The 13,805-nt window shown below is 43.2% G+C and overlaps 1 protein-coding gene across 1 annotated transcript in view; it reads right to left on the bottom strand.

The window, feature by feature from the left end:
* Nucleotides 1-6,016, bottom strand: part of Tex15 (testis expressed 15, meiosis and synapsis associated) — a 70,850-nt gene extending 64,834 nt beyond the window's left edge. The window contains exon 1 of the mRNA XM_059244865.1: nucleotides 5,895-6,016. The gene's annotated coding sequence lies outside the window, so the exon portion shown is untranslated. The remainder of the gene's footprint in view (nucleotides 1-5,894) is intronic.
* Between the last annotated feature and the right edge of the window lie 7,789 nt (nucleotides 6,017-13,805).

The raw sequence follows: 13,805 nt of genomic DNA, 5'->3' as shown, positions 1-13,805 counted from the left end.
TAGCCACTCATCCCCCACGACTTAACAATGATTCCCAGTGCCTTTCTTGTATCATTTTCATCTGCTGAGCAGAGTGGACTCAGCGTGGGCTCTAGTGGTTAGGTGGCCGTCTTTGCACCCTTCAGTCTGGCAGCACAACAAACCTTCAAATACTACTCTTCTTGGTCATCTAATTTCTAGGGCCTTGACCAAGGACCTAGCTAGCTGGCCCTGTGTGCAGTCACTTTTGCCAGTCCAGAGGTTTCTCTCGTTTTTAAATAGTAAGCTATCTTTCTGTGTTAGTTAAAATAATGAAATAGTGGTTTCCTTTTCTAAACAGCTTGATAATGGAAATCCAGCCACTGACTGACTGTTGCTCACCTTTCAGTCTGCTGAAAACCTGAGAAGTGTTACTAGGGTCATCATGACCAGTGCATTCTCCCACACCCCGTTTCTCTCAAAATGGTCTCTCCATGTAGTCCAAGCTTTCCTTGAACTGGCAGTCTTCCTGCCGTGGTCTTTTGTTTTGAAATTAAAGATGTGTACCCTCAGGTGTGACTAAGATACCCCCCACCTCCACACCTGTGCAAATAAACAATTAATTTTGTAATGGAGTCAATGCTTAGGAAATCATTAATACACAATTATAACTCCTTAATTTTTATCAAATTCTACGTCTTTCTCATGAATGAGGCAAAATGGTCACCTAAAATATTTTAAATGAATTTAAATTTGAAAAGCTATCAACCCATTATTTACCAATTTTCTTTCACATCAGCAATGAGTTTTAGTATTATTTACCTACATCTAACATTGCATTCGCCTTAAGATTCTGACTCCATTTCAGAGATGGTAAAACAAAGGCACAGAAAGATTGTAGGTTTGACTGACTGGGATGGACATGAAAGACACACAACAGATAAAGACAGATCTGTAAAGCTTTATCTAAAATGTGTGCTTTTGCTGTTAACTTCAGATGCTTCCTATTCCTCGACCAACTGTGCCTTTGGTAACACACTGCTCAGGTTGTACAAGTTAAAAAACACCATTATAAGTTCACTGGGTTCAGACTCCTCTCATTACTACTTCTCTTTCACTCTGCTTACACAAGCAAATATTTTGTTCTTAATTTTATGAGAGCTCTGTTTATCCTTGTTTTGATCAATGGCACAAAATTACGGTAACCCTTTATATATACTGAGAAGTATTTGCTTGTATAGTTTCTTTTCGTTTTTCACTCATTGTTCTTGCTAAAATTTTACATTAAAATGTTTAGTAAACTTTGCCAGGCGGTGGTAGTATACACCTTTGATCCCAGCACGCGGGAGACGGAGGCAGGTGGATCTATGTGAGTTCGAAGACTGCCAGGACTAACTATTACACAGAGAAACCTTGTCTTGTCAGTGGTAGAGTGCTTGCCTAGCAAGCGCAAGGCCCTGGGTTCAGTCCTCAGCTCCAGAAAAAACAAACAAAAATGTTTAGTGAACTTTTGATATGTCTTTGTCATCAAGGTTTTTCCTGACAGCCTCAGGGAGGAGAGACAGAATACCTGCCCCTGCCAACACAGTCACTCCACAGTTAAGTGTGGACTAATGGGAGCAGCTATAGATTGACAGTCCCAGCTTATTAGGACTCTTGCTCTGACATTAGCTAAATTGAAGTGCCTTCTAAAAACCTCTTTCGGTTCTATTGTTTTTGGTGTGGTGGGGGAGGGTCTCATAACCTTTAGAGCAGTGATGTTCAACCTTCCTAATGCTGCAACCCTTTAATACAGTTCCTTACCATGTGGTGTCTCCCAACCGTAACACTATTTCGTTGCTACTTCATAAATGTAATTTTGCTACTGCTATGAATCGTAACGTAAATATTTTTGGAGGCAAGAGGTTTGCCAAAGGGGTCAAAACCCACATACTGAGAACCACTACTTTAGAGAACCTGGATAAAGCCATACATTTTACCTCAACAAAAATCAACACAATCCACACATTATCTTAGAGGTCTTTGAGGTGCTGGGGGCTCAGGAAACAATACCCCACTGTATGGCACCCTGACTTTCTAAGTACTCTGACATTGTGACTGAAAGGCTTCAGAAGGGAAGTTTCTTCCTGACCTTCTCCTCCTGATCTCATCTCCCATCCTTTCTTCTAGGGAACAGCTCATAGAAACCAGTCTCTTCCCAGACTAAATCACAGAAACCAGAAATCCTGTCTCCCAAAGCAAGCCATGAAGTAAGATAGTCGCACTCTCTCTTCTTAAAGACCCTCACCCCAGATGGGTCTTGCTTCATACACAGGAGGATGAACTGCTACAAAGCCAAGACTCTCCAGAGAACCGGGCTCTGCTGGGCTTTCCACCCACCTCTTACCATCACATACCAGAACCTTTGTCATGTTCACACAGCTACTGATAACAGCTTTCCCTGGTTCTTTGTAATGTAAAACTCTGATTGCTCTTTAAAAACCTAACAAAATGGGTCATTACAGTACCACAATCCTTACAATAGGTGAGGAAAATCACCTCTACCCCCTGCAGAAAAGGAACTTCAGACACCCACCTGTATCAAGTTAAACATCTCCTAGACTGGAGGAAGACAATGGTTCCCACTGATCTAGTATAAAAATGTCACTCACTCATCCTCACTTTAGTCTTGATGCTCAGTCTATAAAACCACAAGTGCTAACAAGCTTATAAAAGAAAGTAAGTTTTAAGTTCACTCGCCATAAGTATTCCCCCCTTGGGATGAGAATATAAATGTGGACAGTTTCAGATTTGTATCCTGACAAGATACCATTAGACCACTGTTCCTAAAAGTCTTAAGTTTCAAGTACAGCAGGTTACACCTATCAGAAAAATCTAGAGAATAAAAACACTTTTTCGTCTATCTTGGGTCTAATAGGCATTGGACAAAGTTCTCCAAAACGGAAACGAAGTTCGGATAAGGATTTGTCTACATCAAGTCAGTTACACCGCTGAGAGCAGCCGCCGCTCCAGCTTTAGCAAGGCCTCAGCTGTTGTAGTAACAGACCCCCTCAGGAGCGGCTAGCATTTCCTTTGAAAGGGCAGCAATTACAAAGGCTTTGCAAGATGGAGGTTACACATTCCAAGGACACAGACTTGCTACCAGATAGAGACTATCTTCATAGGCAAGGTTGTTCATTAAAACAACTTACTTATATACATAAGGGTTTTAAACTGAACTTTGCTTAGTTTGTTTTGTAACTCCACCCTACCTAGTAAAATAAAGCTGTCTGTTACACTGATTTCTGACAATCTAACACAGTATACTAAAATAATTTCACAAAGCTAAGTATAATGAAGCAAAGCCAAGTCCCTTTGGGAAAGCATTTTTAAACACATCAAATACACGAATAAAATACCGGCATTCGAGAAGCACCTGTTGAACAAGAAGTCTATTTTTGATCAAAATAAGGAGGTCACTTTTCCACCTTTAATATATAGTACTTTATAGATTTCAAGCAGAACTACCCACAAACTCAGAACATTCAGCGTCGGGAGAAATGATCAAATTTCATTACACCTTACAGGACACATTCAGGTACTTCAGAGGACTAAATCATCCTTCAGAAAGACAAACATTCTGAAGTCAAGGCAAAATCAAATCAAATCAGAACATAGCTAAAGCATACTAAATTAGTACATTTACCAAAAACAACAACAACAAAACAAAAAATAAAAATACCAAACCTTATTTTCTAACATCAATCTTCCAGTACTGTGAATTGCGGCCGCTTACCCCAATTAAAAAAAAATTATGGTCCGGGTGCCATTTATCATTCTTTAGCATAAGAAAACATAACTTTATACTTGAAAATGCCCAAGTAGACTAGTTAGCACAATGAGGAAAAAACTTCAAAGACCCAGGGGTCACTTGAGTAAAGGTGTAAAATGGTATAATATATTGAGAGGTACAAGTAAATATGGTAAGGCATATGCTACAATTTAAAGTATGAGCTGCTAGGGTTGAACATTTCAAAAAATGGAAAATGAGTTTTATGAATTCTTTAACAATTTCTTAAAAAATTCACACAGGTATTCAAGGTGTTTAAACACTTTCCCAGCAAGTGTGATCCTTATGAACATGGAAGGTTCAGACTTTAAAAATGTCTGGGCAGTAATTAAAAACAGGTTTCTGCTTTGCTTTGAATCAAAGCTTTTAAGGTGATCAAGAACAGGGATTAAAACAAACCAAACCAAAAAATCCTCTAAGAACTGACTTCACTCCTTCAGTTCCCTTAACACAACTGTTAAAATGTTCTCTCTTCCAAATGGCAATGCCTTTTTTCTGAGAGAGAGAGAGAGAGAGAGAGAGAGAGAGAGAGAGAGAGAGAGAGAGAGAGAGAGAGAGAGAACCGGTCTCACCATGTAGCCCTGGCTGTTCTGGAACTTGCTCTGTAGCCCAGGCTGGCCTCCAAGTCATAGAGAACCTCCTCCCTCTGCCTCCCCTAATGACGTGTGCTACCACACACCGCGCTTAATTTTAAGTGAAAACTGGGGGCTTTGGGGGTGGTCGTTACGTAATTTACTTTTCATTTTGTTCATATAACCTATTTTGATCATTTTCTTTCCTCTCCCCCAAGTCCTCCCAACATCATGTGAAACCCGAAAGCTTTTAAGCGAAACCAATAAAACCATTTTCGAAATGTGAACCGAACAACAGCACAGTCCTTAAAGCGTGAACTACTTTGTACCCCCCCTACACAGTTAGCAAAAAGCAAAGTCATCAACAGGCAACGAATCATTCTCTGGCGTCTTCCGTGACACCCCGAGGTGGTCCCATATTCCATCCGTCTCCACGCAAAAAGCGCACATCGTATGCACCCTGCGCTTGCAGCCCACCCTTTACAACCTGAGGACAACACTGTGACATCTTTAGGGCACCGGGGATGCCAACAACCTCCACCTTCCTTCCTGCACCTTCACCGACCGTCTCAACACCCCGGCTCCCCGATGCGGCCAAAACTTGACCACATAGGATGATCTGGGTCCAGATGGGGAAAGTGACTTGGATTTAAAAGACCCGAGTGGCCGCCTGTCCCCTGCACACCGCCACAGGACCCCCGTGTGACAATATGCTAGCAGATCCCAAGAACGGCCCGAAGCGTGCAGACCCACCGAGGCGAAAAGCTCCCACCACTCCGCCCGTGCCACCGCCCCCACCCCAGGAGCAGAGTCCGCCGGGGTGGTGGTGGTGGTGGGGACACGGGCTTCCACCCGGGTGGCAGGACCCCCCCCCCCGCCCCGACGGCCGGCCCCGCGTCCCCTCCCTACCTGGGGCCGTCGGCGTCCGCCCGCTCCTGCAGCCGGAGCTCAAGGACATCGTCCGAGCTCGGCGGCGGACGCGGCGCGGGCCCCCATCTCCGCCGCCCGCCTCGTGAGCCGCTTCGCCGGCGAGCGAGTCCCAGGGGGCGGTCCCCCCCCCCCGCGCGTGGGTGGAGCCTCCGTGGGGTCCGCCCAGCCTCCCCGGGACCCGGAGGCAGCGCCCGGGCGAAGCCAGCTAGGGGCGCCCGTCCGCTTTCTCCCCTCCCCTCCCCCCCGTCACCCCCGCCCCGGCACCCACTGCGCACGCGCAGGCGCGGAGCCGCCGAGGGGCTCCCGTCGAGGCCCCCGGTGCTAGCAGCGTGAGAGCGGGCGAGCCGGCGAGCGGGCGGGCGCCGAGCTCGCACGCACGACAGCACCGCCTCACACCTCACACGGCGCCGCCGAGGCGGGCTCTCGGCACTCGACGCGGCGATGGGAGTCTCGAGTTCGAGGCCAGCCCGGTCCACACCGGGAACGCCCACTCCTCAAGTTTCAAAACCAAAAACAAATATTTTTTTCCCCCCTACAATTTACCTGAAACCTGCCAACTTCACCCCCTCTCCCGCCCTCATCCGCCACCACATCCTCCCACAAACCTGGAGTGTGCCTTTATCCCCTCGGCGCCTTCGAACTCAGCGCTTAGCTGGAGCACGCCACCTCCGAGCTGCTCCGGCGTCTCTGAAAACTTCCGGAACAGCGAGCGACGACGACGACGACGACGCTTATACCTCCGCGCACGCACGTGGAGGAGGTGGGGCCAGCGCTGCGCTTGCGCAGTAGGGCGGAGCCGCCATCCCGGGGCCTGCAGCGGGGGCTGGTGGGAAGGCGCGCGCTGGTTCCCCCGGAGTCGACGCGGTGCTCTTAGCGCGTGGGTCCTGTGCACGTAGTAGGCTTGCAGGGAGCGCTCGGAGGCCGACTGAGTGAAGGGATGCTGTCACTGGCTTCCGATATCTTTTCAAGAAGAGAGACGGGGTTGGCAGGGCAATGGGGCTGCAGGCCTCCTGTATGTTCACAAAGGGGCCCATCTGCTGATTTTGTTTCTTCGAGATAGGGTTGCTCTGCGTGGCTTTGCAGCCTGTCCTGGAACTCACTCTGTAGACCAGGCTGGCCTCGAACTCACAGAGATCCGCCTGCCTCTGCCTCCCGAGTGCTGGGATTAAAGGCATGCGCCACCACCGCTCCATAGGGCTGCTGAATTTTGTGACAAAAGGGCCGGGAAGTTTGGGCAAGTCTTTATCAATTCAAAAGATGTATTTTTACGTGTGTGCCTGTGTGCAGGCCATGTGAGTGCAGGTGCTCACAGAGACCGGAAGAGGGCGACATATCCTCTGAAGATGAAGCTCCAGGCAGTTGCCTTCAGCCTGACATGGGTGCTGGGAACTGAACTTGGGTCCTCCAGGGAGCAAGATCGCTCATCTAAAGCCTAAGCCTGTAGCTAGTAAGTTCATTTGGGTTTGGGCACCTGAAACAACGATGTTTTTAGAAGGCTCGTTGCATTCAGAAAATGAGTGCTCCTTTACACCCTGGCCTGGTTGGAGGCCCCTGTGGATCCCAGAATCCAGGTCCTCCACTCTACGGATTTAACTTCACAGTTGCAGGCCTGAGAGTTCCTGCACTATGCCCCGGCAGAAAACCCGAGAAGAGGGGCTCAAAAGACGTACTGTGGCATCTTTCAACAATTATTTATTAGAAGACAAAATACATCTTAGCAATGGAATGAAGCATGGCCTTACCTGGTGTTTTAACATTTTGTCCTATACTGTGGTTTTTGCCTTTACTGGGATTCAAAGTTTCAGCTTTGTGGGAACTGCTTAACTATAAAAATGAAAGTGTTTGCTTCTTTTACTCTAGTTCAGTTGAGTGAAGAGGCTTGACTTTCATCAGATCTTAACACCCCTCCAAATAAACACTAAGAACTATTCCATAAATTTTGTCTCTCTAAACATTATTTTAAACTCCAGTTTTACTCTGTATAATTTTATTGTTCCCATTCATAGTCTATTTTGGCAATAAAAATTTCAGATTTATTTCTGATCTTCACTGACTTATTCCTCATTCTAAACCCAAGAATTAGGGAACTCAGCAGTAGTACTCTTGGAAATTTACAGCACATTTACCTGGATGAGAATTTCCTAGCAATACTATTCATATCTATTCATTAATGGCCAAAGACTGGAAACAACTAAAACTATATTCATCAACAAAAACTATGGCTTGCTCATCCACTGAAATGTTTGAGAATAATGTGAACAGAATGTAGTTAGATGCAAAAACATTGGTGAATTTCACAAAATAATATTGACAGGAAGTCAGAAGGAATGCATATTATGAATTTCCACATAATAAAATTGTGTTTTGGAATTTGTAGTAAACATGACCAAAGTGTGATTTACATGGAAATCAGAATGATGATTCCCTTTAATAGGAAAGTAGTTTTCATCAATGTGTTGTAAGATTTTAAAAGATATGTTTTTATTTGTGTGTGTGTGTGTGTGTGTGCCCTGTGAGTGCAGGTGCTCACAGAGACCAGAAGAGGATCTCTTGAAGATAGAGCTATAGGGGATTGTGGACTGCTTGAAATGGGTGCTGGGAACTGAACTTGGGTCCTCTTGGAGAACAAATGCTCTTAACTGGTGAGCTATCTCTCCAGTCCCCTGCTGTGAAATTTTTAGATGATAGTTATTTTCTCCTTTTTTTCTTTGATTTTACATTTTCTTTTTTTAAAAGATTTATTTATTTATTATGTATACAGCATTCTGTCTGCGTGTTCACCTGCAGACCAGAAGAGGGCGCCAGATCTCATTGCAGATGGTTCTGAGCCACCATGTGGTTGCTGGGAATTGAACTCAGGACCTCTGAAAGAACACCCAGTGCTCTTAAGCTCTGAGTCATCTCTCCAGCCCGATTTTAAATTTTCAACAGTCAACATGTATTACTTACTTCTGGCAGAGGAAACTAGATGTTAATTTTTTTAAAATGCTATCTTCTCACTTTATCCAAAAATTTACTTTTTTGGTTTCAGTTCCCTATAGTTAACCTTGGCCTAAAAAACAAACAAACAAACAAAAAAACAGAATAAACAGTTCAAACTTTAAATTGTCTGCTATTCTCACTAGTATTATAAAATTTCATGCTGGCCCTAACTCATTCTGCCTGGAGTCAGAGGAGTTGCCAGCCAGACGCAGAAGGAGCAGGAGATGAATGTGCCATGCTAGTAAAGGTACTTCCATGTGGCAGAGTGTAAATAAGAAATATGGATTAATTTAAAATGTAAGAGCTAGTTAGTAATAAGCCTGAGCTAGCGGCTGAGTATTTATAATTGATATTAACTCTTGGTGTCATTATTTGGGAATTGGCAGGCAGGAAAGAAAAGTTCACCTATACTTGGGGGCCTAGGTTAAAACCAAACACTACTGTTTAAAAAAAAAGTAAGCCAGGCAGTGGTGGCATACGCCTTTAATCCCAGCACTCGGGAGGCAGAGCCAGGCGGATCTCTGTGAGTTCGAGGCCAGCCTGGGCTACCAAGTGAGTTCCAGGAAAGGTGCAAAGCTACACAGAGAAACCCTGTCTCGAAAAACACAAAATAAATAAAATAAAAAATAAAAAAATAAAAAAATTTAAAAAAGTAGCAGTAAAATGACTTTTAATGACGTTCAGCTATACTCATAGATCAGTGCCTTGCTCAGCCATCATCAGAGAAGCCTCCTCCTGCAACAGATGGGAACAAACATAGAGACCCACAGCCAGACATGTAAAAAGTGAGAGACCTTGGAACACTCAGCCAATCCCTCCCCCCAGGGTTCAGAGAAACCTGTGGAAGAGGAGACAGAAAAAGTGAAAGAGCCAGAGGGAATAGAGAACACCAAGAAAACAGACCCTCTAAATCAACATGATCAAAGCTCATACCAACTCACACAGACTGAAGTAGCATGCACAGGGCCTGCATGAGTCTGAACCAGGTCTTCTGCATATGCACTATGACTTCCAGTTTAGTGTTGTTATGAGATTCCTGAGTGTGTGAATGAGTGGGTCTCTGATTCTTATGCCTTCTCTTGGGCTCTCTTCCTTCTGTTTGTTTTGTCCAGTTCCAATGTGTTAGTTTTTGTTTCATCTTATCATATTATATTATTACATTATAATTTTCCCTTAGAAGCCTGTTTGTTTCCTAATGAGAGACAGAAGAGAGTGAGTCCACATGGGCAGAGATGGGGAGGAACTGGGAGGAGTAGAGAGAGGGGAAACCATAATCAGGATTTTATGAGGAAAAACATATTTTCAATAAAAGGAAAATAAACAGATTAAATATTAACACAAGTAAATTAACCCCAATAAACTTCCCAAAGCAAAGTTGCTGATACCACACTTTCTGGCCACACTAAAAATTAATCTGAAAGATAAAGAGCAGAAGAAAAATACCCTTTTAAATCGTTAGGAAATTAAAAAGCCTTTTCCAGACTGGAAAGATGGCCCAGTGGGTAGGAGAGCTTGCTCCAGATGTTTGACTCTCCAGCACTTATGTAAAAACTGCATGTGGTCCATGCCACTGTGATCCTAGCACTAAGGGGACAGAGGCAGGAGGATTACTGGAGCTTGCTGGCTGCCAGCCTCGCTCCAAGTTCAGCGGACAATGATAGAGAAGGATACTCCATGTTCTCCTTGGGCTCCCATATGCACACACAGGAGCAACACGCACAGACACATATATTATGCACACACTACACACACATACAACACACACAAACACAAACATACATTTTACAAAATCATTTTTTGAGATAAATCAATAAATGCAAGTGCTAAGCATACTTTGGTAGCCGCAGAACACCTTCCTGTACCAAAGATGCTAGAATGTAGGGGTGAAGGCTGTCTGTTGGCGCCATCTCGACTTCTCCATGCTCAGTGAGTTGTGTAGATGCTGTCTTCAGCAAAGGGACCTTGCTGTCCATTTGTGGAGAGCAGCCTAAACTCTTGGCTAGTTTTATGTCAACTGAAAAAATATTTCCTTTATGTCTTTTGATACGTATGCTGTATTTTCTTTTGTTTTCCTTTAGAGGGCTAATAAGTATAAATATTTTTGTTAACTAAATAATGCTAAAACATACTCTACACAGACTCAAATGAAAATAGTGTCTTTTAATTTCTCAGTCCTTTACTTAAAGACATTAACCCAATTTTTATTACCTTTGTTAATATCATCTGGAATTTTAATTCTATATTTTATTTAAATTACTACTACTACTACTACTACTACTACTGCTACTATTTATATACGTTTTCAGACAGGGTTTCTCTGTGTAATTTTGGTGCCTGTCCTGGATCTCACTTTGTAGACCAGGCTGGCCTTGAACACAGAGATCCACTTGTCTTTGCCTCCCGAGTGCTGGGATTAAAGTGTGCTCCACCACCACTTGGCTAGCAAAGATTTTCTTACACACCATGTAATAATGTTAAATCAGGCTGGAGAGTTGGCTCAGAGGTTAAGAGCACTGACTGTTCTTCCAGAGGTCCTGAGTTCAATTCCCAGCAATCACAGGATGGCTCACAACCATTTGTAATGAGATCTGGTGCCCTCTTCTGGCCTGCAGGGACACATGCAGGCAGAACACTATACATAATAAATAAATAAATCTTTAAAAAAGAATACTGAATCTTACAATGCACTCCATAGTCACAGTTTACTCTTGCTCTAATACTGTTTAAATCATCTTCTTTAAATCAATACTCTCATGAGGATTTTATCTGTAACCACACTTTATGGTTTATCATCACATCTCTTTAGGGAACCTAGAACACTTTCTTGGCTTTGTCTTAATTTTTATAACCTTAACATTTTAAAAGATTAAAAAAAGTTTATACTTTTGCATGGGTGTTTGTCCTAGTGAGTTTAAGTGCACCATGTATGTTCAGGTGCCCACAGATGCCAGGTGTCAGATCCGCTGGAGCTGGAGTTACAGGCATTTGGCATACCAGGCATACCAGAGTGTCCAGAACTGTACTCAGGTCCTCTGCAAGGGCAGCACATGCTCCTAACTGCTGAGCCATCTTACTCAGCCCAATGGCCTTAACATTAAAAATAAAAATTAAAAAAATAAAAAAAATTTATTATTTTTGCCTAGGTGTATATGTCTGTGTAAATGTATGCCACATACATGTGGGTGCTCAAGCAGCCAGGATTGGACATTGGATCCCCTAGAGCTGGAATTATATGCAGTAATGAGTCTTCTGATATGGATATATGGGTTCTGGGAACAGTATGCTGGTCCTCTTCCGGAAGAGCAGCAAGTGCTCTTTTGTTTTGTTTTATTTTGCTTTGTTTTGTTTTTTCTCTTTCTGTTTTTTTTTTTTTTTGAGACAGCAAGTGCTTCTAATTGCTAAGCCACCTTTCCATCTCCCAACCTTAACATTTTAAACAAAAACTCTAAAGCGAACATCATACTTCTTGGCGAGCAACTGAGTGCTTTCTCACTTCGACCAGCAAAAAAGCTAGGATGTGTGTGTCTGGCCCCTTGTTACTGCTTTCCTCGACAGTACAAGCAAAGTTCTGTGCTGTTCAACGGCGTCTGCAACGAGATGGGCATCGAGCCAGGAGGACCGCAAGTTTGAGATAAGCCCCGAAGGCATAGCAAAACCTTTTCTCAAAAGAGCTTCAAATAAACAAAAAAAAAGAACAAAATGGCATCTTCCCTGGCTGGAAGCTCATCAAACCTTGTCCACGTAGTCTTCCTCCCATATTATTGGGATGACAATTTTTCTTACTCTATACCTTTATTCTTTGCGTGTTTGTCTACATGTGGAATGCATGTAGTATACATTTGTGTGCATAGGCACGTGCAGTCCTTATGCATGTGGTGTACATGTGTGTGCATAATTGTGTGCCGTGCTCATGCACACATATGCATTTGGAGGTCAGTTTATTTATTTATTTATTATTAATTAATTAATTAATTAATTAATTAATTTATCATTCACTATCTACCTTATTTGTTGAGTCAAAGTTTTGTATCAACCTTGAACCCTGAGCCTGGGGCTTACTGATTTAGCAGAATTAGGTCAGAGAAATGCAGGGATCTGTCTGTCTCTCCACCAGCCCCCAGGATCGTAGACACGTGCCACCATGCCTGGATCTTACATCTTACCGGGGAGCCAAACTGAGTTCCTCAGGCATGCATAGCAATCACTTTACTGACTGAATCGCCTTCGAGCCCTATATCTTTAATCTTAATGGGAGGAAGTCTTGTTCTATTCTAAAACTCTATTTTTACTTTAATTATGGTACCTCAAAAATAATTTCCAAAATTAACTCTGCTTCCTTCCCCTAGGTATGAGTGGCTCTCAGATGTTAGCGATATAAAAATGGGAAATTTTTAATCTAAAGTTTGTAGTGTTAGCAGTCACTGCAAGAATTTAGTCAAGGTCACGGTGAACTCCATTTTAGCAGGCGCTAAAAATGCCGTGTTTAAATTTGATAAGATCCTTCCAGAGTCTGGAAATTGAGGTCCAAAGATCTGTTAAAACTTGCCCAAAGCCACATAGCTATCACTTAAGTAAATATTTATATTTATGTTACACCATATTCCTTTTTTCCCCATGAAGGTCCCCATTCTCTTTATTCTCTCTGCTTTATACTCTGTTTCAAATGAGATTGTATTCGATTTGAAATGATATATAAAGATGAGGGTCAGTTCCTAGGTGTGTCTCACAATTTGTTTTCTTAATTGGGCTGTAATTCAAGACATCTATCTGTATCAGAAATACTGGCCTGTTGACTCCGTTCCTGTTTCATATCCTGTCTCCCTACCCTTCTTTCTTACGGGGTAGATAAAACTGGCTTACATACTTGGAAAAGCTCGCATCAAAACGGTTTTCTATGGAAAAGTTTCTGGTCCTTTCTGGATTTTTGCTGTTGCTGTTGTTTGTTTCGGGGTCTCACTGTGTAGCCCTGGCTCTGCTCTGACTCCCCACCTTCCTGCCTTCGCTTCTTGATGGCTGAAATCACAGACACACAGCTTCCTGACCTTTAGGTTTTCATATTTTGCAGGGGGACCGCAGTATTTGTACATGTTATCAGACAAACGCCCTTTCCATCACGGCACCTCATTTGGGCTTCCCAGCTATCCCCTATAAGTGGCATTGCTTAAATCTTTTTTTTTTTTAATTGTAGAGTTTGAGGCACAGGTGAAATCATTTCCTAAACATACACAAATAATGTGTGGAAGAAGGAGAACTCAAACCTACAGAGATCAGATCTAAAACCTGCTTCTTCTCAACTCTTCTACCGGCGTAGAAGTTTGAGAAAGGGTAAGTAATTTTCCCTAAACCTCAAAAACTAGTTTGTTGGGAGTTTTAAGATACTAGTCATGTTCTAACCTCCATAAACCAAAGTCTTCACAGTTTTGAAGCAATGAACTGTAATTTCAAGATAGTTATTGGTACATGGAAAGTGCTGTTCACCAAACACTGTGAAATTAAATCCAAATAAGCGATAACTGCAGCCGAGGGGCTGTTTG

Source organism: Peromyscus eremicus, chromosome 17, assembly GCF_949786415.1.
Source record: "Peromyscus eremicus chromosome 17, PerEre_H2_v1, whole genome shotgun sequence".
Taxonomy (NCBI): Eukaryota; Metazoa; Chordata; class Mammalia; order Rodentia; family Cricetidae; genus Peromyscus; species Peromyscus eremicus.
The sequence above is the reverse complement of the archived record's forward strand: the minus strand, read 5'-3'. Positions and strand labels throughout refer to the sequence as shown.